Source organism: Bicyclus anynana, chromosome 3 (assembly GCF_947172395.1).
Source record: "Bicyclus anynana chromosome 3, ilBicAnyn1.1, whole genome shotgun sequence".
NCBI classification, from domain to species: domain Eukaryota; kingdom Metazoa; phylum Arthropoda; class Insecta; order Lepidoptera; family Nymphalidae; genus Bicyclus; species Bicyclus anynana.
The window spans coordinates 11,993,446-12,016,753 of NC_069085.1; the positions used below are offsets into that span (position 1 = coordinate 11,993,446).

The 23,308-nt window shown below is 34.6% G+C and overlaps 1 protein-coding gene and 2 long non-coding RNA genes across 4 annotated transcripts in view; 2 read left to right on the forward strand and 1 right to left on the reverse strand.

Moving 5' to 3' along the window:
- Positions 1-696: 696 nt before the first annotated feature.
- On the forward strand, positions 697-6,045 carry LOC128199801 (uncharacterized). The gene is made up of 2 exons (XR_008252348.1): positions 697-3,415; positions 4,869-6,045. It is a non-coding gene; the product is annotated as an uncharacterized LOC128199801 (long non-coding RNA).
- LOC112049344 (uncharacterized) lies at positions 6,037-14,055 on the reverse strand. 2 transcript variants are annotated; one of them, XR_008252343.1, is made up of 7 exons: positions 13,918-14,055; positions 8,748-12,865; positions 8,444-8,658; positions 7,809-7,979; positions 7,200-7,335; positions 6,872-7,072; positions 6,037-6,790 (listed from the first exon to the last, which is right to left on the reverse strand). It is a non-coding gene; the product is annotated as an uncharacterized LOC112049344 (long non-coding RNA). The 2 variants fall into 2 exon arrangements; XR_008252340.1 differs by having other exon boundaries at positions 7,805-7,979.
- A 73-nt stretch (positions 14,056-14,128) lies between these two features.
- The window catches only part of LOC112056740 (long-chain fatty acid transport protein 1), a 44,167-nt gene continuing 34,987 nt past the window's right edge, over positions 14,129-23,308 (forward strand). The window contains exon 1 of the mRNA XM_024097225.2: positions 14,129-14,288. The gene's annotated coding sequence lies outside the window, so the exon portion shown is untranslated. The remainder of the gene's footprint in view (positions 14,289-23,308) is intronic.

Consider the following 23,308-nt stretch of genomic DNA (forward strand, 5'->3'; position numbering starts at 1 on the left):
ACTTATTTTTAAAATAGTTAAAGAAACCAATTGTGAAAAATAAAAAAAAAGAATTAATTGTTTTTCTTATGATACCCGAGATCGAACTCAGGATTATTTTAGGATTAGTTATACACTACTAGACTATGTCGAACTTAGTTGAAATCAATGTACGCTTACTGTCTGTTAATATGATGTAAAATCGCTGGCCAGTGAGTATTTAGGAGTACGTGTATACAGGTGGCCGAGGAGTTGACGTTCAAAGCTAAAATTTGGATGTCTTGTAACGTGGAGTATCCGAATCACCCCCAATATATGCCTGCTTTGATTTTAAATTAAGTTATTTTAAGGGAAAACCGAAAGGTCAACTTGAAGTTAATGGTTCATAAAAAAATATTATTTTTTTTATATTTTTTTTATTTTTGGTACGATATAATAATCATGAAATCAATCCCGTATAACATTAGAAAAACGTTTTATTACTTTTTTTTTGGTTTTTCTCAATTAGTTTCTTTAATTAAGTAAGTTATATTTCGTTAAAAAAAATTAAATGAAAAATCTTCATTTAAAGTGACGTTGACTTTAATTCAAAAATATTTCACATGCGGAAATAATGTCGCTATATCCAACGTTTTCGTGTATGTAGATTTACTTCTTCTCCTTAGAGTATACATATTCTTTGCTGCAGTGGTACTTGGGTGTTAGTGACGTATCCGTACAAAGAGTTAAATTTACGGGAATAAGAGTCTATTATATTCAAAAACCACATTGTCCAGCTTAACAACTTTTGAGAAATTGATATTTTTATCACCAATCGTAATTGGTTTAGCTATAGTACTAAAAGTGCTGATGTATTTTTTAAATGAATGTTGAATATTATTTTTTTAAGCTTTTTAAGAAATATCTTTACGAAACTAAAGCAATAATCAGGAAAATAGAATGGACTTTGCGGACTTTGAAATATTCACCTGGACTTAGTGGTTTTTGTAGCAAAAACAAAATGGACTTTGTTGGGTTTGATACATACATATCATAGCCTAATTAGACTGACCTATATTGATACTTTTTGTACTTACATTAAAAGTTGACATTGATAGATTTGTGTTAATATGAATAGTCAAGGTTTTGTAGCAGGTAAATAAAAAACAAAAGGTATTGAAAAGGTTTATTATAAAATACAACTTTTACTGGAGTTGCATTTAGTTACAATTTTTTTTTTACTATAAAACACTACGGGGATAAATAAAACCTGTGACACTCACACAAATAACGTGGTTTTTTTATTAGTAAAATATTTTTCAAAATCGGTTTAGTAGATCCAGAATTGACCTCCTACAACCTCACAAACTATCTCTTTATAATATAAGTACACATAGCTACATACTTACATAATTCACTTTTTAGTTGATTATTGAGTATAGTTATAGAATTTTTTTATTCTGAAACGGATCTACGTTACTCTTAAGTAAAATTCAAAGTATCCAAACAATATCAGTCTTTTTTAGCCTGACTTTTTTTCCAATTTGCAGAATGGACTAGACGTTTCCGTGCCTGTTTATTATCTACAACTTCAGGATAACAATCCATGATCTATTTTTTCGTAAAGTTATGCAGGATAAATTACTTTTAGCACCACAAAATTAAAAAACCCGAAAGCAAGGTAACGCAACGTAAACATACTCCCCCATATTGCCGGCAAGACGCGACGTGATTGGTGGAGGTTGAGTTTGCTGGTTTTGCTTCAAACACTAACCTTTGCTTCAAGGACTAAGTTGGTTTTGTAGCAGACAACTAAGTTTCAACGTCTTTTTTATGGGAATAAGCGGTTTTAGGTCTATTTGGTAATATTAAACATATTCTATTTTGTCTATAGATTTTAGTACCATAGATAACATAGATACATTTTGCTTCATTAGCGGACTTTGTGGTTTTTGAATTTAGTAGATTCATATCCGTATCTTATTCTTTGTGACGACACTACCTCAGTAAATATTAATTATGTTCTTGCACTGCCTACTCAAGGGCGTAGGTTCTATTTCCATTAGGTGTTGTTGTGTGTTGGTGTGTTGAACATTGATATTTTCTAGTGTTTAGAAATAGTAGTCTGGGGCGGATTTGACGTCGCCCGATCTCGCGTTCGCTCGGTGCCGACGTTAGGTGGCGCGACTTGTTTCGTAAAGACTTAGACCATTAAGTAAAGAGTAGGGATTTAGAGAGGGGTAACGATCAGTTGGCGTTAACGACTTGCGATTTATGACGCTCGTCGCCCGGTCGGCGTCAGTATACCTACTCGTGGCGTTAGAGCCGTCCACATTTCTTGTTGTGTAATTCTTTATGGATTGGATAGAAGCAGGCGTTAATTTGCGGAAGTTCATCATGAATAGATAATAATAATAATTATTTTATTTTACTATCATCCGTGAAAAGCCGACGAACCCATGCGACAACGTCACTCAAGCAATTGCAATTGCACGTTGTAGAGTCAACATCTCCTGAGGATGTCTCCACTCAAGGTCATTCTCTGTAGCCCTTGACTACAATCTCACCAGATGGTAAGTGATGATGCAATCTAAGACGGATGCGGGCTAACTTGTTAGGAGGAGGATGAAAATCCACACCCCTTTCTCGGTTTCTACACGGCATCGTACCGGAACGCTAAATCACTTGACCGTACGTTTTTGCCGGTAGAGTCGTAACTAGCTACGGCCGAAGCCTCCCACCAGCCAGACCTGCAGGCTGATTATGTATCTCGACGTATCACTTCTAACTGTGTAACGCAAAGCTAAATTGAACACTAGAGTGTTTTTGCAATTCCGATTATGTAAGACATAGGACTGCCACAATGCCTAGTGATATCGTTCTAGGCGCAAAATTTTATCGACATTATGCGACTAAATAAAATACACCCTTTCTCGGTACTACTTACTACGGGCGCGGCATACTTTTGCACATATTCGCATTATACTTGATTTCGCTGTTTGTCTGTGGTGAAGTGAAGTGTTTTAATTTCTTTGTTGGTAAACAAAGCCGTATTAAAATATTAATAAAAAAATTGGTTTCGTTGGCTCAAAGTACTTGCAACAGCTAATTTTTTGTTTTCAATAGAAGTAATTAATTAATCATTTTATCGTATACATTTTTATTAGTGTTAATAGTTAATTTATCAAAGTTAACGGCCACTTTTACATAAAACATTAACACGAAAGTTTTTCAAAGTTTTATCGTCTGCCTATGATTAATTTAATGGTCGTTGTGATAATATGTAAAGTATATTGTATAGTGTTTTGTTTATTAAAGTTCATCGCTTGCAACTAAAGATGTCCGGGAAACTCAATGATCGCCTTGGCTTGGATCAAACTTGGCGATGGGTTGTTTTGGAGGGCCTTTGGAAAGTCAGGCTACTAAATAAACCTTCCGTGTCTGCCAGTGGAGTTGTGTAAGTTATAACATATCTATATTCTATATTATTATTTTAAAGAGGATGAGAGGAAATTTTTGATATTGTAGGGGGTAATCTCTGGATCTACTAAACCGATTTTGAAAATTCTTTCACCAAAAGAAACTCACATAACTTGTAAGTGTAATAGGCTATATTTTATCCCTGTAGTCCCAAGGGAGTGAGAACTATGCAGGTGGAACCGTCGAGCATCAGATAGTAATTATATTCAATTGAAATTCATGATTTTCTATTATAAGTTTAACATAATACTTGGTTTTGTGACTAGCATATTGCATTAACAAGCCTTTTTAAACCACAACTATACCTGCACCATGTAACCTTTAAGTTCTTAGCATTAAGTACAACACGAATAATCAAAATCAAACTTTGTCTTGTTATGCAGATGTATTAGAATTGTTTGTATTTGTAGGTGTTTGTTTTAGTTACATTAAGGCTAAATATAAAATCCTACCTTGATTAGTAATTTTTTTATGATGATTGAGGCTAGCCACTTAAAATAATTAATTCAAATTTCAATTACAATATATAGTTAAGTTAAATCCTACAAGTATATGTATCTCCTACAAAACTGGATAAAATATAAGGCAAATCAAAAAACAAAAGAGCTCAGTTTAATCCCATAAAAGCCCAGTTGCTGCAGAGTATAGACTAGAGGGTTTGCCAGGGATATAGGTCCATAAGCACAGCAATAGCCCAGTGGAGTGTAACCTCTGCCTCAGATTCCAGAGGGTGTGGGTTTGTATCCAGTCCGGGGCATGCAGCTCCAACTTTTCAGTTGTGTACATTTTAAGATATTAAATATCACATGTATCAAATGGTGAAGGAAAACATCGTGAGGAAACCTGCATACCAGATAATTCTCTTAATTCTCTGCTTATGTGAAGTCTGCTAATCCGCTTTGGGTCAGAGTGGTGGACTATTGGTCTAATCATGAATGAATGAATAGTATTACCTAATCCAGTGTATGTAATTCTTAATGATAATAATTGCTAATTCAAATAATAATTTGTACTTTATATTTTCTTTTATTATGTGCATGTTCAGCTTAATAAATATTGCACATTTTGATTTGTTAAATATCACATATAATGAATATTGTTATCATTTACAATAATGTATTGTTTATGATAACTATATTCATTAACCTGAAACTAAAGGATCACAAACATTCTTCGTCTGAAAAGAAGCTCAACATAAATACAACAAAGTATTATTTTTGTTATCACCATCTCACAGAAATATATTGTAGAACCAAGTAATATACCTGAGGTATAAATATATCAATTAACCCCCCCTAGATTTGTCATTTATATAAACTCTTAATCAAGATATAACACATAGGCCATTTCTTATCTCAATATGAGATCTACTTAAAGAAACCGGGGGCATATGTAGGTCATGTAATAAAAAAATATTTTCTACATTTCAGATCAACATGAAGATGTGGGCTCTAAGCTTTGAGTGCCAGGGACTGACTATGGAAGTCTCCATGTCGCTGGTCACCATTGAGGTGCAAAACACCTTGAAAAAATTGGTGATTCTGAATCCTTCATCTCTATGAACGATTCATGAAGAAAGAATTAAACAAACATTTAATGATCAGATTTTTTATAAAATTATTATCAATAATGACATTGCATATGAGAGAAAATTGTCAAATATAATTTCATTTTAATTTAATATAGTTAATTATGACATCACTGTATATAAAGAATATAATTATTATCATTTGGTTAATTTCAGTATTACATAGTATTAGATTAAAATTTTATTGTAAAATTGCACATCAAAATATGTTTTATTATCTATTATTAGGAGGAAATATTATTTAACTATTATTATTATCCCTAATAGCCCAGTGAATGTGACCTCTGCCTCCAATTCCGGAGGGTGTGGGTTCGAACCCGTTCCGGGGCACGCACCTCCAACTTTTCAGTTGTGTGCATTTTAAGAAACTAAATATCACGTGTCTCAAACAGTGAAGGAAAACATCGTGAGGAAACCTGCATACCAGAGAATTCTCTTAATTCTCTGCATATGTGATGTCTGCCAATGTAATCCAAATATGCTGGCCCATATTAGGCTCCTGTCAGAATGAGAGGGGTTAGGCATTGGCCTTCCCTTACCTTATCAGCCGATAGACGTCCACTGCTGGACATAGACCTCTTACATGGACCTCCAAGCACAACGACCTTGAGCCGCGAACATCCAACCAACCGACCAACCACGCTTTCCAGTGCGGGGTCTCCCGAGTGCGGGTAGGCACTAACCCCTCTTACTGGGGGAGACTCGAGCTCAGCAGTGAGCCGAATATGTGTTTATAATGATGATGATGATGATGATGATGATGATGATGATGATGATGATGATGATTATTTAAGTAATTGTAAAAGAAAAAATTGCATACTACATTAGTTGTTTATCTATACAATTCAATAATTTTAAGAACAAAACATGTACCTACCACATTGTAGGAAATAAATAAATAATGATTTGATTAAAAACAATGTTGTTTAATGTTAAGCAGGTAGGGCCATGTAGTTAAAGTAGATACTCTATATTTGTGTAACATCTATTACTTAAAAATAAAAAATATATTTACTTGTGTTGGTATTTTTTATTCAGACTTGATATATTGTTGTTGACAAATTTTGTTATAATATATATCTTTCATTCTTTAGTTTAATTTAATCAAGAAACGACCCTACTTACACATATAGGTACCCCCTCTAACAAAAATAGACTGAAGTATAGGTAAATATTTAACAAAAATGTAAATTAAAAATTAATTATAGATTAATTAAAAACATGACTACAATTTGAATTATCAACTTTAATAATTTGCTTCAAAATAAAAACACATACGCGTGGCGCAGTAAGTAGTGCTCCTGCATCCACGGTCATGGGTTCGATTCCCACACCTGGAAAATATTTGTGTGAAGAGCATGGGTTTTTTCCAGTGTGTGTGTATTTATACATTATATAAGTATTTATAGGTAGTATATAAATGTAAATGAATATTATAATATCAACTATCTTAGTACCCACAACACAAGCTACTCTGTATGCCTACTTTGGGGCTAGATAGTGCTTTGTATGGTTTAAGTATAAATAATTATACAGAAGGCTTGGTCACGAAAAAATATATCCAGTCCTTTGTCTGCATAGCTTGAGGGTTCTAGCAACTTGTTATCATGGTTTTGAGTGAGGAATCCTTGGACAATACTGCCATCACAAGGATTACTGTTTTCTGTATCCAGCCCTTGATCTAACAGCCAAGTGAAAGCTTCTTTAGGTGTTGGTTGAAACATTGTTAAGCTCTTCACTTCTTCAAAATTATTAGTAATTCTCCTAGAAAAATAAATCATAATGTAGGTATACATGGTACTGCCCAACAAGTTCTTATAAAGTAGCTGCATATAATATACTGACCTGTGATAAGTCTCCTCCTTCGGCTGCATAGCTTGAGGGTTTAGGAAACCAGAGTTCATGGTTTTGGAGTGAGGAAACATTTTACAATATGCACCCAACTACAAGGCTCCACCGTATTTCTGACACAGCAATGTTGTGCATATCTTAATGGGATCTAGGAGCAGCTCCCAAGATGGGGGTCATCATGCAAACATTGGTCACCTGAAAGAATTGAAGTGTGTATTGCAATGTATTATGTATTTTGCCTATATAAAAGTAACAGTTTCATAATTTAGATTTGGATCCTGTAGTTTCATTAACTGACAGTTATACCTAAGCAACAGCTTACCTAACAACCAACAGCAGTCTCTATTGGGCAGGTTTTCCTCAAGTGGTTTTATTGCACTGGTTCCACATGTACAAGTCATATGATACACCACCAAATTGAGCATCCACTATGTTATTATTAGATTGGCATCACATATCTGAAATATTAATTGACAATATATAAATAAGTTAATGTTTAAATAAAAGGAGGTACCACGCTTTCATTCAATTCTTATTGTTAGCCTCCTATTAGCTCTTGGCCTGTAGGCCAAACTATTGTCACATGGGTGCAATCAATACCCGGGCAATCCAATTTTTTTCATAAATCTGTAAGTAGATGTTAATCTAGATTAAGCACCTGGGTATATGTCTATTTACAGTAACATCCTGCAATATGAATAAGCACTCTGTGTATTATTTATTAATCTCAATCAATAATCAATCTCATTTTACAAATAAGTTTTTATGCAAAATCAACCTATGAAAGATTCAGTGTGTTAGTGAACACAAATTAGTTGAGTCTTAGAAAAAAAAGACTAAAAATATAATAAATAGGTACCTTATGCTAGTTTCATACTGTGCTATAAGTTAGTTTCATACTGTGCTATAAGTTAGTGTCATACTTACTTACTTATTTATAATGATTTTGTGTTTAATGCAAAGGGAACTTAACACATTTTTTTAAACAGCTGGGGTATTCAGGAGCGTCAGTGACTCATGTAGGCATTTGGTAAAAGATGCCTTAGCCATCATAGAGACATTTGTATGATCCATTGGCATAAATGCTTAAAGCTGCCAAGACCTGTAAATAATATTCAATGGTTTAATTTAGGTTCTTAGGATGACAGTGACACATCTTTAGATAATATTATTTGTTTCTTACAATCTAACACAAAAACTGATTATAAAAAATCTTTCACCATTGGAAAGCTACAGCACAGAGTAATATGGGCTATAATTAATTCCCCATATTCCTACAGGAACGGGAACTACACCGGTCAAACTATGGTATGTCTGCTAGTACTGAATAAGCCTACTCCAAATTTTAAACTAACTTATCCTATGGAAGCTCACCATATAAAAATACCATATTCGTTATCAACCCATATTCGGCTCACTGCTGAGCTAGTGTCTCCTCTCAGAATGAGAGGGGTTAGGCCCATAGTCCACGTCACTGGCCCAATGTGAATTAGCAGACTTCACACACACAGAGAGTGAAGAAAATTCTCTGGAATGCAGGTTTCCTACTCCACAATACTTACTTACCTCTAGTTTATTGCGAACAGCAGTTGTTCGAAGACTTTGTATTTCTTCTAAAACCTGCTGGTATCGCGACACGAAAGTTTTGCAATGAACTCGGTCTCACAAAGCTGTAATGGATCACTTAGATCTCTGTGGATCTCAGCATGCAAAGTCATCCTTTTAGATCCGTTTCCGCGTACAATACAAATGCATGTAGGACACGGCGATGTCAGTAAACACTAAAATAACACAATTATAGTTAATATTTTACACGTAAAACTGATATATAACTTTCAAATTCTGATTTTATTGACTTATAAAATAATACCTTTATAGTACAAAATTCAAAAAAATCCTAAAAGTCCTTTTATTTGTAAATAATGAATCACAGGCGTCAAGTAAACTTTGTTAAAACACTGCTCTCTATTAGTTTCTATAGCGATTGACTTTGACAACTTCAGTGTCACCTATTTCTATGATCACAATGCTTACATAATCGCTTAAACTGACTATCGATACGTAAAAACAGGCCTAAAACTTGAATAAATCCCTACAAGTGACCGTGACAGAGAACGATCCAAGATGACGTCATTTCGGTGGAAGATCTATGTTACATGATCGCAAAAACGAAAAATCGCTGCCATTTGTTGTCGTGACTGTGATTTTAAAGCATTCACCGAGTTACATAATGGCCCTGCTGGACCAAATTAAGAAAATCCGGCCAAGCCGGGGATCGAACCCAGGATCTCCGTCTTGTAAATCCACCGCGCATACCACTGCGCCACGGCCGTCAAAAATTCATGTTGGTTACAGTTTGATTTGTTAATTAAGTTGTCCTGACAAAATAATATTGTGAATAACCATAACCTTTGTTTGACATTGGTTTTCTTATTTTTGTAATCCATTTCTGAGTCTGCTAAAATTATACTTATGTATTGTAATTTGTAATTTGTAAGTGGAGACGGGCAGGCCACCTTGGCAGGCAAAAGGACAAACGGTGGACTAAGAAAATTACCTATTGGAAAGGTCCACTTGGAAAAAGGAAAGTAGGAAGGCCTATAGGAAGGTGGGTGGACGACATTACCGCAGTGGCCGGCCAAGGTTGGATGGAACTCACAAAAGAAAGGGACAAATGGAAAAAGATGGAATCAAAAATCAAAATCAAAAATCATTTATTTCAAGTAGGCTCAGTTTACAAGCACTTTTGACACGTCAGTTGACTATTTGTAAAGATTCTACCACCGGTTCGGAAGGCAGGTCCTGCTGAGAAGATACCGGCAAGAAACTCAACAGTTGCTCTTTTGAAAAAGTCATACAGTATTATAATTTACAATTGATAACAATTACTGTTTACATTTCTTATAGTTTTACTTCCTGTGTGAAGGTGGAAGCTGATCCAACGGCCTCCAAGCATCTTTATCATTAAGGAACTCATCAATGTTGTAGTACCCTCGACTAAGTAAATGTTTTTAACACATTGCTTAAAGCTATGCATTGGCAGGTCCATCACAGTCTTGGGGATCTTATTATAGAAGAGTACACCCAAACCTACAAAAGATTTTTTTACTCTTTGAAGACGATATGCAGAAATAACTAACTTATGCCCGTGTCTATTAAGACGTGGGTTTAGATCTCCTTTTCGTTTGTACAAATGAATATTTTGTCTTACATATACTATACTGTTATATATATATTGACAGGCTACTGTTAGTATACCTATTTCTTTAAACTTTTGACGAAGGGACTCAGTGCCGGATCTAGGGGGGGGGGCAAGCAGGGGCCTATGCCCCGGGCGGCATGTTCAGGGGGCGGCCAAATTCACACTTTATCGACTAATGGACAAATCATCATTTACTTAACATGCCCACGGAATAAATAATAGCACAAGTCCAGATATTTCATGACCAAAAACTCGACCGATATACTAAATACCGACCCAGAGCGCGGAGTAAGACCACAGAAAACATATGGTAAGACGTGCTACCCGAACATTACCTACATTTCGCGAGATGCGTAGGCATAGTTCAAAATACGTTTTACTTTTCTTAGTTTCTTTTTTCTTTTATCCGTGCAGAAAATACATCAATGAATGCATTATTTAAGCTATGTCCAAATGTCAATCAAGTGAATTTATTATATAAATTAATCAATTAGTGAAATTATATATATATAGGATGATATAAATAAATATAAGTAGGCGGGGGCGGGATTTCTCAGTTTTTGCCCCACCTAAAATATTTTGAAGATCCGGGGCTGAAGGGACTCGCGTGATTTTAATTGATATATTGCTCGAATTGCTCTTTTTTGGAGGAGGCTTATACCCGAAGGAGCCCATTATTAACTAATTAATTATTTAATATATAGACTAGTTAAAATAGTTTTAAGATATTGTTAAGTACTGTCTAAATGGGAAAAATAAAGCTTTATTATTATTATTATTATTATTATTGTAATTTTAGCTTTTTTTGAAAATGTTCTGTGGTAATTATCCTAAGCCCGCCAACCTGAATTGGAGCAACGTGGTGGGGTAAAGCTATTCCCTCTCTTTTAGGTAAGGGAGCCTGCTAATGTTAAATTGTAATAATTATTGTCTAAGTGCCTACCTTGACACGGCTCGAATGAATGTCTGTACTGTGATTCTTTGGTTGTGTTTGAAAGCCAGGTTTCAAGTTAATGCGCACGGGTTATACATGTTGCGCTGTCAGTTGTCACTATATAGATTTACGATTCGGTACAAGAATTCTATGGTTGTCACCAATGTACTCTATGGTGTCCATTTTTAATCGTTTCCGTCAAGTTAATTTTATGTATTTTATTAATTTAATGTAGATACCATAGAATTATTTAGGTACTTGTACCGAATCGTAAATCTATGGTAGATACCAATACTTTAAGAGTAGATACGATACCTACATGGGTACGGTGACGTGGATACAATCTACGGAATCACAAAATAGTGCCTTCTTATCTACTTGTATTATTGAAATAGATTATTTTAAAATAGATAGGTATAGATAATTAATTTAAAAACTAATTAATTTAAAGATTTTATTTTTTTAGTTTGATATGCTAATCGTTTTTCTTTATTTATCACCTAATCAGCCTTAGGTAGGTACTCGTGCCTAGATACTGTATAATACCTAACACATAATCTATATGCAACAAATTCACAACGATCAATAATTTTGCTAATTAAATCTTTACCGCTTTATTCAACGATATTTTTTATTATAGACATGTTATGTCCCTACAAAATCACGAATTTAGCTACTCCACTGAGCGCACACATACACAATTTTGTGTTTACTTACATTGTGTATTTAAGTACATTTATAGTTTTTACACTTTCTGAACACACAACTCGACATTCCGCCTCAGTTTTGATTCGCTAGTGCGTGTATCTCTAGTATTAAATATCGTTGGCTGTATTGTTCTTCCGTCTGTCTCTCTAGATCGTTTGCCTTTTTCTGTGGAATCAATTTAGTTTGTGGTGTTGTTGGGGGTAGGTAATCTTTGGATCTACTGAATCAATTTTGACAATTCTTTTTCCACTAGAAAGCCATTATTTGTGAATGTCATAGGCTATTTTTATGGAACGGGAACTACGTGGGTAAAACCGCGGGGCGTCGAAAAGTAAAGAATAATTTGCTCGTCATCCACAACTTAGCAATGATCACTGCCAGGCATTGAATGTGCTTGTATAATGCCATAGTCATTGAGTTTTTATGAAGTAAGTATCAGTTATATCATTGCATCAATACAATTGCGCATCATGGTGATAGCCTTCACTCACTCCTCGGCTATTAAAAATAAATGCACACGAGATGTAAAGTTACACAACGTTTACGTTTACATCGTAATGTTTCGACACTCGTCAAATCCTTAATTGCGATTTTCGAGAGTTTTAAGTTTTTAGTTAAAAGCATTTTAAAAACAACGGTCTTTGAAAACAAAGGTCAGGTTAAAAAACACGTAAATTATGTAATAAATAAATTGATATTGAAAAAAATATTTCATAATAAATAAAAAGTAGGTTTATATGCAAAATTTTCAAAGGATGTGCATAAAGAGACAATCCCGCAGCGTGCTGATGGTTTTACGAAGAAAAAAAAACCGGCCAAGTGCGAATCAGGCCACGCGCAGTGTAGGGTTCCGTAGATTATATTTAGCACTTTAAACCCTTATAACCCTTATTAATGCATAAAAATACTGATAACAATACGTCCCACACCCACATGGGATAGCGATAAAAAAATCATCTTTACCTTGCATGTAGGGAAGGAACCTCAAAAAATTTAAAACCACATATTAGGTATACTAACCACCTAACTAACGATTTATTATTATCGAATCCAGCGTACGCATAGGAACGACATTCCTTTATATGATTTTAAAGTAAGCTTACCTACAAGCAGTTTTGAAACGTCAAGTCTGCGTTAGGTTCTGCTGCAAAAGATGATGAGCAAAAGATGATTTGCAAGATATCGTTAAAACATAATAGTAGGGGAGCCCGGGATGCTAAATTTGTAGTTACTAAAGCATCATTGGAATCGATTAGATTTGGTAGATTAGATGCATAGCTGGGCATTAACTCGTTAATCCGTTAATCGTTAATTAACGAAGTTAACATTTTGATTAACGGATTAACTTTTAAGTTAACTTTTAAAAATGTTAACGGACCCGTTAACTTCCGTTAATATGCAGAAGTCCGTTAATCGTTAATCCAATGCCTACTATTTACCGCGCGACGTGATTTACAGGTTTAGACAAGTAAGAAATTATAAAAGATTTTTTTTTTAAATAAATCAACAAATTACTATATTTATGTTAAAATTATTGATAAAATCAACTAAAAACAAATTATGGCACTTTTCCCCAGTGCTCACCTTTATTTTTCCAGTGGTAAATTTCCAATCTCACACAATGATATAAAAATGCAATATTAACCAGTCATATTAACGGATTAACGATTAACGTTAACTTGCGTTAATTCTTCCGGAATGTAACGCTTTAACGTTTAACGAAGCTGACTTTTTTTGTAGCGGATTAACGATTAACGAAGTTAACTATTTGATTAACGGTGCCCAGCTATGATTAGATGATAGAAAGAATAAATGGATATACACTTTTTTTTACTTTGGCTTACTGAAATCATCAGAAAACATAATATATTTAGGAGATTATATAATAAAAAAAAAATAACTCTATTTCTTTACGTTACGCTCAAATTGTCAGATTTTCAAAATGCACTCCTTTTAACTATCAATTCATCTACATTATCTTAATCTGACGTGCTGGTTGAGTATTTCAGAAGTTAGTTTTTGTTTACCTTAAACGTACCCATCAATATTAAGGGCTCATACATGGTGGAGGTACTGAACAACGTGCAAGGTATACTCCCTTATGCTAATCTACCGCGCTCAAGTAACTGCAAAAATCCCCTCGTCGGCTCCCCTACTATAAGATAAGTGTGCTTTAACATACTCGTAACAACTCACAATGATGAAACAGCGCTCGCAAAACACTTTCCAATGACTCCCAGGCGTTCTTTGGCGTTGTTTTCTACACATTGTGATGTGGAGAGATGTGTTGGTCCCACGTTCAAAGCGTTTATCAACAATCGCAATCATCACCCCACCGGCTCAGTTTTCCGTTGTGCGGTGGTCGATGGCACTACGGAACGCCAGTTCACTAAGTTCGCAGCACGCGTCGCCGGTAGTACGCTGTCCAGCTGTTTACTTTTGTTTGCCAAATTATCGTTGACCTCCGCGTAATCGAAATTACTTCAATCGCTTATGATAAACTATTATCAGTTACAAAATAATTAATGTTATGAAGTAAAGGAGGAACAATTAATTATATATTTTAGGTAAGTTTTTTTTCAAGTTTAGATTTAAGTTACACAAAAAACATTGGTTAACTTACTGCATTCCTCTAACATATATGTTTTAAATTGTTAGTACAAAAAATAATAGTCTTACATTTTGCTGGGTGGGTGGGTACATATTTGCGAGATCGTTATGCAGTTTTTTATAGGTTCCCATTTAAATAAAACCCAACCAAAAACCTCCGTCTAGATTTTACCACGATGGTAGTCAAATCAATAATTCCGAAAAGTCGTAGTTGCCATTTTTTTTGCCAAGCAGGGATTTAGGAATTTCTTGAGTGAAAAAAGCGGGATTCTTATGTCGAAAGCGGGACATCGTGAAAACTGTACCTAGGTATTGTATGTATGTACTGTACTAAATCAAAAGTTTTTGAAATTCTATCTTTTTATTAGAGTTCAAATTACGTTTACGTGATACCTTTTTTTTTTTTTTTTTTTTTCGGGGGGGATACCTAGTAACACTATCGATTTAAAAATCGGGACGTCCCGCCAAAATCGACGTCTGGCAATGTTGTGTAGGTACCTATAATCTAGAAACATAATTCCTACAACCGTTAATCTAATGCAAACTACAATTAGGTGAAAAGGTTTTCACCTAATTCTAGTTTGATTTTGTTTGATTGAGTTTGAGTATATTTGACTGGTAATGGTTAGTGGACTACCTTTACTTAAAAATTACGATCAAGGTGTATTCTAAAGACGAAGTCTTTTAGTTACCTAATTATTCAGTTTATCTACATAATTTTATTACCTTAGTAAACTTACCATGTTGTTTTTTTTTATAAAAATAAATTGTTCTTGTTCGTTGAAAGTAAAATAATGGCTTGATTAATTTGAATATATTTTTTGGGTTAGCATAGTCAGGAATGGTACAGGAAAGTCTGTAGAAACCGAAATAAAAATTATTATAGCTCGTGTGCTGTAGCAAGGTGCGGGTGACTTAATTTTACAAACAGTGAAATAAACTATCACCCGCACCTTTTTTGATTTTCCTGTACCACTCCTGACTGTACTAACCCAAAAAAAATATTCAAACTAATCAAGCCATTTTTTAGTTTAATAGTAATTAATGGAGTTGCGATTACTAAGTTTACCGGGTCCGGCAAGCAAAATACCAAGCATACCTATAATATTTTTTCAATATAAATGTGTACTTAATAAATAATAATAATAGTATATATAGCTAAACAGTATAGGGGTCAGGCTCACACCAAAAGATCTCGGATTCGATCCCCGCCTTTTAGACTATATACCTAATTGTCGTACGTTCACAATCTATCCGACTAAGTAGAGGGGAACGGAAATTATAATATTATGTTATAATAATTGTTCATGTATATAAAAAAAACGGCCAAGTGCGTGTCAGGCCACGCGCAATGTAGGGTCCCGTAGATTAGGTTAGCACTTTAATCCGTTATGTAATGTACAAAAAGATTTTTCAAGATTTTATTTTACGACTTTGTTTACATGTTTAATGTTCATACTCATGTAATTACAGCTTTCTAGTAGTAATTGTGTCTGCTCTAAGCCTGACAGACGGACATGGCGAAACTATAAGGGTTCCTTGTGTACTACGGAACCCTAATATAATATTCTTTTAAAAAATATAAACCAACTTCAACTACTTATATAAATATTACTCTCACACTTAATACCATATAACTTTGACGAAGAGCGACAAGCACTTTTATCTTTATGTTCTAAGTCTTGATTCTTGACCCCAGTGCATTTTGCGTTTATTACCTAGACAATAGACAAGCATAATTTGTGAATATGCTTAGGTGCCAGGTTCAAATAATTTCTAGATACACAATTAACAAAAGAGTGTGTAACAGCCAGATCTTCGTGGTTTTATAAAAGATTTTTTTTAAGAATTTTTGCCAACTAGTCGGGAAAGACTATATTAGGAGTGGGTACGACAATAGTCCAACAGGAACCGAACCACCACCCCTCAGTGATGAGTCCGACTGCTTTAACGTTGAGCAATTGAGGCAAATTCAAAGTTTGTTGAGCTATGTTGGTGACTTTGGTTCTTCTGCGGATCTCCTCATTTACATATATATAGCTCGTCCCATCGCCCGCTGTGTGACTCTGAGCCTTCTTATGAGGCCCATAGTTAGTGACTAAGTCTCGGAATCACTGGCAACACGCACTGTTCGAAGACTTTTGTCTTCAGGCACTGAGGAATTTCGGACGAAAAGACGAGTTGCGAAGCTGAAGTGGCAATGGGCGGGGCACATAGTTAGAAGAGCCGATGTACGTTGGGGTCCCAAAGTGCTGGATAGGCGACCCCGCACTAGTAAGCGCAGTGTTGGCCGACCCCCCACCAGGTGGACTGGCGACATCTAGCGAGTCGCAGGGATTCGCTGGATGCAGGTGGCTCAGTATCGTGATGTTTGGAAGTCCCTACAAAAGGCCTATGTCCTGCAGTGGACGTCCATCGGCTGATATGATGATGATGATGATGATGAAAGTTTGTTAGCCAGTACTCCTACAATAGGTGATTAAGGCATGTAAGTTTGGTTATTGGTAACTTTGTCAGAAAATGGGTTTCAAAGGTGCAGACTTTCAATCGTTCAAGTGTATAGCGTAGTCCTTTTATATTTTAATGGGGATTATTCCAATTAAGAAAATCTCAATCGGTCCAGCCGAGGATCGATACCCGTCTTGTAGGACCTCCGCATTGTAGTATACTGAGCCACGGAGATCGTAAAAATTCGCTGACCCTTGAGATCCTAGTTGTCCAGGACACGTAGAAGATACCTATGTTATTCCAATAATATAGGCTTAAAATCTCGTATTTTTCATCCGCTTCCCAGCCTTTCACTGTGTAGCTTATAATAATGTAATGCATTACATAACTTAAGTAATAAACCTTTATTATGTAGCAACATTTCTTGGTATTTTTTAAGTTACAAAGTAAATATTATGCTCTTAGTGATATTATAAACGCGATTGTATGGATGTTTGTTTCATTTTCACAAAAAAAACTAATGATGGATTTGGCTGAAATGTGGGTTGGAGATATGCTTTTTTTTCTTGTAGGGGAGGAAAAGAATACCTTCAGACTTCTGCCGGCTAGTTAGCAGGGCATGTCCGACACGGACTAAAAATAACCTCCCGTGTAGCGTTGTCAGGCGTCCGGATAAAGCCGAACATAGTTAGGCTTTTTGATTGCGTGTCCTTCCAAAATAAACGACGTCCGGCTTTTGCTAGGCTTTAATGTTCATTTCTAGATTTCTAGATTTTAATGTTTACTAATGACTTTATTTAAATTATTGAGTAATTACTATTAATAATAAATGACTACAACTGGTTCGATTTTATTTATTAGAATTTAACAATATTTATAATAATAGTCAAAAAAACTTATTTTACATACATTTTTGGCGTACTATACCTACCTACAGAGACAAAAAATCCTCAGTAATATGTCCTCATGAGAGTGGCCTTTTCACCCTAATCTTCGGCCAAACTGACTAGTCTGTCCGGCTATTGGTCTTGGCGACCTGGCAACGCTACTCCCGTGTACTCCGTGGACAGTGCGGAACCGCTTTGCATTTCTGCGTGCAATGGAGATATGCTGTACTTTGTTCACATACTTAAATAACACATACTTTTATATCAGTAAAATCCTATATTTGCCACGGGATTTTTTTACGCGGACGAAGTCTCTGGGATTCTCTAGTAATTATAGAATAATATAAAAACTCGGAAAGACATCATTTATAATATTTGTAAGTACCTAGGTAAGAATCGAAATATCACATTTTATAGGTAATGTGCTATTTATAAATATCGCTTAACGTTAACGATGTAAAAACTAATAAAATGTTAGCTGAGAAAATGTTATAAAATACTGTTGTAGGTAAAGAGTGTTTTAAGATGACGATGATGATGAGGAAGGAAATTATATGGCTCGTACCTACCTATTCACCCAACATCCGCCATTTATCATTAATGCGAAATCGCAAGAGAAAATATATAATTCATTTCCTAACTATATACCTAGATACTTAAACTTGGACCGAGTAGCCAGACTTGCTCATTTTCCTACTAGCAATAACAATATCATAATAAGTATATTTTGTCCGACAATTCTATTAACACTATTAATAACATAAAATTGAAAATTAGGAAAAAACCCGAAGATCATGAAATTATTAATTACACTCTCGATCTAGTCACAGTATACATACTGATCTAGTCATCAATAATATTGTCTTCCTTAAAAAAAAATTAGAATAAAAACTAAGAAAAAAATACTTTTTAAACTTGAACAATTGAGGTGAATAGGCAACTCCTAAACAGCCCGTAACTTTAATTTTAAGTTTTTGACCAATTATAACATCATTATCTAATAATATTATTATCTGACGTTTCGGAAGTTTGTTAGTTGAAGTGACTTTGACTTTGCAAGTCTTAGTTGACTACCATACCTCTGTACCTATGGTAGGAGCATGAGCTGACTTTCAGCTTTCAGTAGGTATATATGGACGAGAATCTGCTCCTAATAGCTGTATGTAACATAAAAAAAATGTTAAAAGAAAATAAAAAACCCCGACTCTGAAACCCCGACCCCGAAACTGAAAGGGGAAAAAAGGTTTTAACCAGAAGTGTGGAAAGCAATTAGAAAACAGCCGCTCTAGTCATTCGCCTCGCGTATTTTATATACATAATTATTTAAACTTTATTTTTAGAAATCTTCATGATAATCCCTTTAATTTGATACCCATATTTCAGTATTCAAAAAATACTTTTTTTACTTCTTTAGCGTATCTAAGTCATCGTGTGGGTTTTCTTAATACACCTATCTTCAAGACGAATCTAACGATATCTTATTAACTACGTATATCGTAAAGAAGATAGGAGGTAATAAAACTATTATATAAGTACATAAATACAGTCGTACATACAAAGTACGCACTAAAAACATAGGTAACTTTTCTTGCAGTCGGGTAAAAAATATTGTGAACGAAAGAAAAGTACCTACCTACTTAATCCAAGTGGCGTCAAAATTCTAAATGACGTATGATTATGCGTATTTTATAACTATACCTAATAGGAAATAGATTATACCCTAGATAAACCCATAGGCTACTTTTTATCGCGGAGAAACCCATGGTGCCCATGGTTCCTGCGAAATTTATGAAAAACTGAATTTCACGCGGATATACCTACGTAGTCACGGACGTCTTCTTGTTTTTTTTTAATAATATAATTCTGAGCCAATTCAAATCAAAAATTATTTTCTAATACCTTTGCACTTAAAAAGGTAGCAATATTATTATCTGCTAGGTTTTTATTATCAATATAATATCACACTGAACATCACCTTGCTAATCTGCGATAATGCTCTGAATAATAATTATTATTGCTATCTGCGAAAATGGCGAATACCGAAGTTCGAAAACGCTTATATAGCTGGTACACATGTGATCGATGAGATAGATTACAAAAAAATAATTAAATGTTGCTCTAGTATCTTGAATTACTTACAAAGACGTGGATGATATATTTTTTTATTTTCAGAGATCCTGATCATATCGCTTACCTATCTTTCCGTATTTAAATCTACATATCTAATAACGTGTGGACATTGAAAATTAGTTTAAATATAGGAAAGTCTTGTAAGAGTGACTGAATGAAAAATAAACGCAAAACTCAAAAGTCTAAATAGCTGATTTTTTACTGACTGATTGGCGACTTTGGTCATGATTTCTCGTACTAATCGAAATCGAAAAATATAATAACGCTTTATACTTGGACGGTTCTGCTCCCGTCCCCGTAGGAATACGGAAATAAAATATAGCCTATAGCACTCGGGGATAGTGTATAGCTTCCCAACAGTGAAAGAATTTTTCAAATCAGTTCAGTTAAGAATAAAAATTATTTCATTGTCTAAAGAGGCTAATCAATGCGAATAAACAAACAATCAAATCTTTTCTCTTTTTATTATTAGTAATAGTATAGAAGTATAAATTAACCATAAAATATTTTTGAATAACTGTGCTTCGTGCACACTGCACAGGTTCCAAAGCCTGTCCTCGAAACAAGTTAAAGTAAACAATACACTAATTAGTTATTCAGTTGGTTTGACGTACAATTAATGAACTTTCACCTTTAAAAATATTTAAATAACAATGTTCGCTGCCATATCGTAGTTGTTAGTTTTAAGTAACTGTTACACAATTTTTGTTTTTTTAGACAAATTGTATTATACACGAGTATATTAATTAGGACCAATTAGGTATAAAAGTTACGATATTTTTTTTGACACTAACTTCTTTTTTCTTCAGGCTTTGGGGTATTGACGATTTTATTGATTTGATTGTTATTCAAGTCTAATGTATTGTAATGAGCTTAAAAAAGGGATAGAAAGCTTACCCTGATTTTGACGCGCACGTAGTCGGAGGCATCCACAAGTAAAGTTTTGGGTTCTGTCGACTTTTAAGGTGTTTCAAATGAAATAGCTAGGAAAGTTCCGTAGTGGGAAATTCCTAAAGCCCGAAGATCACGTGACCTGTCAATAGCAAATGTCATTTCCATACATCTTCCTAGTTTTCGAAGCGTTAGCGATCGTAGAAAAAGAATCGACATTCCACTTGGCTAGGGAGGCAGTACATTCGTCGTATTACTCGTACATAATGTCTTTGTCTTTTTGTTTGCGTTTTTCTATGTTGCAACCGCACTGTGCCATGTACCATGTCTCCAAGGCCACAACTCAGCTGTCACAATGACAAATTCAATGGTATTATAGTACGATGGGACACTCATTATGTTCTCCATAACGGTGAGCAATGCCAACATTAACGATTACTGGTTGTAATCGTAAGGCACTGGCTGAAACTTAATTAAATAGCTCCTACTTCCTTAATAACATGTGTCTAGCTTCTTAATTAACCTATAAACATGTTTCACGTTGTTAAATTTTAGATAAAATTCTGCAATATTTATGTTATCTTAATTAAGTTTAAAAGATGAAATATTGCAGTTATAAAACGTCATAACTGTAGTGGTATATTTTATAGGTCAAAGTCGAAATATTTTTTAGTCAAATAGGCCTACATCATTAAATGTTGCCTATAAAACATGAGTCTGTTAACAAGCAAGGCGATGCTGATAATATTTTATATATGTACAATGTACATTGTAAGTACATATATAGCGACATTGGGAGTAACAGGACGTTATCACGCAAAGAAGATAGAAGATTGTGCAATTATCCTTTAGTAATTTTCCTATACACCGTATGAGATCGTAGGTAGTCATTAGTTACAGGAATTTTAAATTTTCTTAGAACGACCTTAAGACGTAATTCCTCAACCGCAGCATATACTCGTAATAGCAGCAACTAATACCTCATACCAACTTTTTTATTTCGAGAAACCTGATATAAGTGCCCAGGGTGTAATAATCGCTGCTTTTTTTTTGTGCCGGTGTAGTTGAAGCAGCAAAATAATATTTTACCTACATATTTTTAACTATCTATTTATTTTTGGCAGTGACGTGACGTGCACAAAATGTAAAGCACTGGATATGATAGTACTAAAACTAAAATTCATTTCACAAAACTGGTTCTTATGTCACTAACAGAACCCTGTGGTTTCACCCGCATTCACCCAATTTCCGTGATAATACGGGGATAAAATATAACCTATAACACTCACAAATAACGTGGCTTTCTAGTGGTAAAAGAATTTTCAAAATCGGTCTAGTAGATCCAGAGATTATCCCCTACAACACCACAAACTTCCTTTTTATCATATTAGTCCTTGAATATGATTTATCATGGAATATGATTTAGGCGGAAATTAAATGCACGAAAACTTACAGTTTATTTTACAACTTTATAAATATTTGTTGATAAAACACACGATAGGTGATTAAAATAAATTCAAACATGAATGTACAAGTATAATAACAAAATATTAAAAATATATCTCTTAATAAGAACCTTATAAATTATATCAATTATCTGTTTTCCTCTCACAAAATAAAATAATCATTGAAATCTCGCATGGTCTTAATCACATCGTGAGGAATTATCTTATAGCTATGCAGTAATTATATCTATAGAACCAACTATAGAACTGTGTCGTAACCAACAGGCGGCGTGCCGCAGCCCGTGACAGTGTTGTAACTGCACAGTAACATAATCTTCCACTATGATGAAAATTGAAACACCATTTTAAAAATCTTTCTCAATGGTTGGGCCTACATATTTATAATTAGCGGATGCCCGCGACTTCGTCTACGTGAAATTCAGTTTTTCACCAATCACGCGGGATTTTTCGGGATAAAAAGCCTATATGTTGCTCCATAAGCTCCTCTACATTCCAGTGAAATTCTCGTTAAAATCAGTTTAGGTATTCCGAAGATTAGACCGGACAAACAGACATGGATTGGTATCGTGTAAATAACTATATATACACTTGAGAAAGCACAATTATCTTGAAATCACAGGACAGATTCTTCAATTTTATTATTGATGTGGTTTTCTCAACGCAATCCTTTGTTTTGTTAGTGCGCTTCATAGATTTGCAAAAATACATTGCCTACCTTGAGAAATCATTACGAACCTATATTGGAGAAGGAATTTTCCATTTTGAATAATCTGTATGTACATTGTACATAGAGTGCATACCCTACTTGACAACCTCGTGCATGGTATCGCAACGCCGTTACGGGTGTTTGAGCGAGCGCAGATGCTCAGCCCGTCGATCTTGAGTTCTAGGAGAGATGTCTAGAGAATGCTATATTTTTAACCCCCGATGCAAAAAGAGGGGTGTTATAAGTTTGACGTGTCTGTCTGTCTGTCTGTCTGTGGGGAAGAATAACCCAAATGTCTGCAAATATACTCGATTGGGTCTCAAATGAAAGCTCACTGAAAGAGAATATTGATGACTTGGTCGAAAGTGTAATTAATTCATGATCTTCAGGGGTTTTTCAAAATTTTCAATTTTATGTTAAGATACGAGTATTAAGTACCTATTACCGTG